The sequence below is a fragment of the Etheostoma cragini genome, chromosome 15 (genome assembly GCF_013103735.1).
Source record: "Etheostoma cragini isolate CJK2018 chromosome 15, CSU_Ecrag_1.0, whole genome shotgun sequence".
NCBI classification, from domain to species: domain Eukaryota; kingdom Metazoa; phylum Chordata; class Actinopteri; order Perciformes; family Percidae; genus Etheostoma; species Etheostoma cragini.
This window is the reverse complement of record NC_048421.1, coordinates 2,051,939-2,057,391: the sequence shown is the minus strand read 5'-3', so window position 1 is coordinate 2,057,391 and position 5,453 is coordinate 2,051,939. Positions and strand designations below refer to the sequence as shown.

The window sequence follows — 5,453 nt, the reverse complement described above, 5'->3', positions numbered from 1 at the left end:
TCTCTCTCTCTCTCTCTCTCTCTCTCTCTCTCTCTCTCTCTCTCTCTCTCTCTCTCTCTCTCTCTCTCTCTGGGTGTGCTCACTGCGAGCCCTCTCATCTTTTTCCCATTAGAGCTGTTTTTTATGTTCCTTCTTAGCGTGAGCCGCGTGTGTGGCTGCAGTTGTTTATGAAGCAATGCTTGCCCCATCCGTGTGTGTGTGTGTGTGTGTGTTTGTGTGTTTGTGTGTGTGTGTGTGTGTGCGTGCACAACGTGGATTTTCTGCAACAAGTTGGCCAGAATATCCCACAAAACTAATCACAGTGATAGCATGTGAAATAGTAAAAAATAGTATTTATGTATATGTTTTAAATTAAATCATCACAGTGCACATAATGGGATTTAGAAGTTGTCTAAATGTATCGTAGAACTATTTTAACACTATCCCGAATATGAGATTTAAAAACAAAATTTAAAAGCAGTGGTTGTCCACCTTGTTGTCTCCAGGCGGGCCCTCACAGCGTGTCAGATCAACTGAAGCCTACGTCTGCATCACCTCCACCAGTCCTCTGTTCCATGTGTCCATTTGAATGGATTTAAATGTTATTTAACACTTTTAACCATTTAGAACATTTTTACAGTGTGTTTTTGTCAGTGTTTTGGTCGGTTTGGCCCAGTGGTTAGTAACAGAAGTATTTATCTGTTACTCGTAGATACATTGGGCCTCGAAAGTTAGGGCACTCCAGGTAAAAATGTGTATTTATGTGCATAAAGAATTTTGCACATAAGGATTTATTTCCATCATTTACACTTTCAAAATAAAATAAATCTAAAAAATGGCGTCTGCAGAAGTTTGGGCCCCCTGCAGAGTTTATAGCATGCAGAGCCCTGACAGCGTCATGGATTGTTCTCAGTCGTGGTCTGGAAAGACCAGGTGATGTCAATCTTAAGGTTTTGAATGCCCAGACTCATCTGACCCCCCCCCAACAATCTGCACCATGCTACCTCCACTCTACTTGTGGCTAACTGCATGTTAACTGCAACCTGGTGTTCAGGTGTTGTAGCTGACTCGATATGTGCTGTATATTTATATATCTGTATATTGATATAGATATATATACATACAGTATATATTTATTTTTTAGGGATCAAACAAACTATTAACTTCATTTAAAAAAGTTAGATTATTTTATTGATTAATTGTTTGGTCTTTGAAATGTCAGAAAGTGAAAAAGGTCAATCCCAGTTTCTCAAAGTCAGTCCAAAACCCAGAAATATTCAATTTAAAATCTCCATATTTGAGCGGATTGAAAAAAGCATGTTCTGCCATGTGTGCATGGAAAAGTACTTTAACAAATAATCGAATATTGGCACTGATTTTTCTGTCAATCAACTGATCGATCAGTCGACTAATAGATTGGTTTAAAGCAGCTCTATATGGGCTACATTAAACAAATCGTGATTCCTGTTGTTTTCTTTCTTACCAGAGACCCCTGGTTGGAAATCACTGATTTAAAGCGTTGTAACCTTAGTTACTGTAGACAATGCATCTTTGCTTTTTTTTTTTTTTTATTACATAACTTTACCATCATTGATTCAGCGTTGCTACTTTGGCTTACATGTCTCCTTTGGCTGAAACTCTCAAAACGAAACAACGCCAGGTAGGAACTTTAGAGTCCTGTAACTTTAGTTCCTACCTTTTGCGGGGGACAGTTGTTTTTAGTGGTGTGCGATACTCAAACATGTAAACAACAAGTAAATACAGGGCCAGCATCGCTGGTACTGATACTTTTTAAAAACGAAGGAGGAGTAATTTTCATGGCCTTTAGCCTAAGTGTTTTTTGTGATTTTACATGTGTGTTGTTAATAAGTTAATTAATAACATCAATAAGTTAAAACTCAGGACAGATAAATTGTATAAAGTGTTGTGTGACCGCTGTATCTTACAGCCTTTTTACAAATTATACAGCTTGTCGAAAACATGGCCACGTGGTGCTCCTCTTCCTCTCGGCTATTCATCTGCTCTGTCTCTGTCTCTGTCCTGCTTGTGTGTGTGTGTGTGTGTGTAGGTGTGTGTGTGTGTGTGTGTGTGCTGCTGGCCACCGCCGGGCCTGGCTTTCCATAGCTGGTTGCTTGCTTGTTTGCCTGGCGCCGCTGAGTCATGTGACGGTACAACATCAAAACACAAAGGGGTGTGTGTGTGTGTGTGTGTGTGTGTGTGTGTGTGGGGGGGGGGCAGCAGTGCACACTGGAGAGAAACTGAAACAAGTATCGTAAGTATCGATCGTAGTAAGTATCGATCTCATTACACTGGTTTGATCAATCAACGTTGAATTCGGCGAATTGACATTTGTTTTCATGCTTCTGGACACACACGGATGTCCACCCAGGAGCGACCAATGAACATCAGAATAACTGCGTCTTACAGTCTTATCGTCCTGCACCGGTCAGTTGATCTAGTTCTGTGAGACAGGGTTACCTTTAAAGAGGACACCTTATTTGTGAGACACTTCCACTAGTTTTACACACTCTGATCTATTCCTGCACCCTAGTGTCCCCAGACCCTGTCCCCAAAGCTCCCTGAGAATGGTTAAATACAGTTGGACACTTCCATGCATAAATACCAACCTATCAAATCTCAACGATGTTATCGATATTTGGGATGCCCCACCCCCCTAATTTCCACCGGTTGCGAAACGTCTCAACACTTTTGTTGACGCTCTTTATTCGTGTTTGTCACTTTTGTGACGTTTTCAACACTACGTAACACTAACTTATTAACTTGAGTAAGACAGTTATTTTTTTGAATCTATGCTCAATAAACCTCATTTATAGGAAATTCTACCTAATGTTTGAGTTAGAAAAGCAGAAATTAGGAATTATTGAGACTAAAATTAAAGGAATGGATGTTGATGATAATCACAGACTGGAATATGTCAACTTTTACTCAATACTATTTCAAAAACACTTCAATATGTTTTCCAAATGCTATAAAATTGAATAAGACGCCCCAAAATTAATGAAAGTAGAGATGTGTTCTTGCTAAAGAGCGTTGTGTGGAATCAATCATGTTATTTGGGGGAATTAAAAAGAACATTGATATAGGAAAACGGATCAATTTGACCCGAGGAGCACATGAGGGTTAACCCAAGAACCCAAGAGAACATGTTGCCAGTTAAGAAGGACTGGAGGACAACACCAAATCAAGGGTTACAGTGTCTCCGAAATAAAGAATAGGTGACAAGATTAAATTGCTCTAAAATATTTTGATGGACTCTAAAACAAAGACAGAGATGTTATCTCCCAAACCTTTAAACACCGGAAAGAGAAAACATCTGCACGTCATCCGCTCTGTCGTCTCACATGACTCTGATTGTACATTCAGATGTCGAAGCACTGCAGCTGACGTGAAGCAGCTCCATCCTCAGGCTCTCCGCCACGGAACAAGGTGCAGGGACGGACAGGAACACAAAATACAACAGGAAAGACGCCCCACAGACAACAAGAATACCAAATCACACACAGCTGCTGAGGTTAGGGCTCAAAGTCAAAGTCAAGGTCAAAGTACTTTTATTGGTCTCCCTAAGGAGACATTTGCTTTGGACACTGAGCAACTCACTTAGCTGGAAAAGTTACAGACACAACGACAACACAAGGGTTAAAAACAATTAACCCTTGTGTTGTCAAATTGACCCGTTTTAATGTGTTTTATATCAGAAATATTAGATTTCTTTCAACCAAATTGCCCAAAAATAACGTGGATGATTGCATACAGTGGTCTTCAGGTAAAGTTAATGATTACTTTCATTGATTTTTTGGGGGGTTTTATTTAATCTTATAGCATTTGAAATATTTTTTTTAATGGTTTCAAAACAGCATCCGGACTAAACTTTGACATAACATCCTCTGATCTTAACTATTAGTCAAAATAATTCATAATTTCTGCCTTTTTAGCTAAAAACTTACATATAATTTGATACAAATGAGGTTGAAAGACAAATGTACAGTCAACATGTGGGCTACTTGAGGGCCACTCGCTGACTGCTTTTAGGGATCGGAAGTGGCATGATGTGTGTATCTTATGTGTGTTTTATGCTGTTTTTTGTCTTTGGAGCACTTTGCTAAACTACGCATATAAATAAAATAAGCTTAGAACTGGATGTAGGCTAAGTGGAGTTGCTCTGGGTGAACCAGCCAGCGTGAGAATCACCTTTCCCCCCCTCACACCTGAACTCTGTCCAGATGTGACGGAGGAAGTTCTCTCATGGAAAGACACTAGGAGAATAAAAAGACAGAGGAGGAGGAGGATGAGGAAGAGGAGTAAAGCTCCTTGCACACTGAGTCTGAACTTTTTTTGCATGTTAAAAAAATCGCTAAAACTGAAAAAATACAACAGAAAAACTATTTGCACATTTATCAGGGATGTGTCGGCGGGGGACGGGTGGGCGAGGCAGCTTTATTTGCACATTTGAGCAACAGGGCGCTTCAAAGAGCTTTACATACAACGATTAACCCTCGTGTTGTCTTCCCGTAGATTGGTACTATAAATGAAATTGAATTGAATTGAATAGGATGACAGATACGAAAAAAAGGACATTTTGGATCTGTGTACTTAAGGCTTGGATAACGTTGTGAGGTCTGGTTCAGGTTTTGCACGCCCTGCCGTCATCTGTCTGTTTAAAGGGAATTCTAAAATATGGTCGCCACATTTGTGTCATTTCTTTTCACTCTTACAACCTTAACATACGTCCTGTCACTTGGAAACCAGCAAAAAAAAAAAAAGCTCGGGCTTAACTAATACCCAATGGAGACATGTCAAAATCAGATGACTTTAAATGAGTTCCAGTTGGACCCGGGTCTCCTGCCAAGGCGCTGATGAACAGCGAGTAGGAGGGTAAGGTCGGGGACTAACAGCCCGGCACATTAGCCTACTGTGGGACGTTTCAAAGGCGGTGTCTGGGATGAGTGGAGGCGTGCGGGTGGAGGAGGGCGGCAGCTACATGTTTTTAAGGTATTTGCAGTCTTGCATAAAGTAGGCCTACTTGAAAGCAATACTTGAGTAAAAGTAAATGTTTCTAACCAAAAGTTACTTTGGTAGAAGTTAAAGTCACCTTTTAGAATATTACTTGTAATAGACTTGAATTGCTCATATTATGTTTTTGGGCTTTTTCCCTTTCCTTTATTGTGTTATACCTCTTGTTGTGCATGTTACAGGTTTACAAAGTGGAAAAACCCAAATATCACCCCCAAAGGGACTTACCGTCTCCAACAGAAGACACTGTTGACAAACTGCTCCAAACAGCTCTACTGTAGTCCAGCCTTCACTACAGAGACGAACATGAGTCACTTTGTAACACACGTTATAATGCTCACCTAGCTGCTAGCATAGCACGCCCACATACTCTGCTCCTGACTGGCTAGTAGTCCTTACCTAGGTACTGTCAGGGCCCTCATACTCTGCTCCTGACTGGCTAG

The 5,453-nt window shown here is 40.5% G+C and overlaps 1 protein-coding gene across 1 annotated transcript in view; it reads left to right on the top strand.

The window, feature by feature from the left end:
- Positions 1–5,312, top strand: part of si:dkeyp-69e1.8 (uncharacterized protein LOC100001340 homolog) — a 15,551-nt gene extending 10,239 nt beyond the window's left edge. Inside the window, exon 4 of the mRNA XM_034894589.1 lies at positions 5,115–5,312. The gene's annotated coding sequence lies outside the window, so the exon portion shown is untranslated. The remainder of the gene's footprint in view (positions 1–5,114) is intronic.
- Positions 5,313–5,453: the final 141 nt, after the last annotated feature.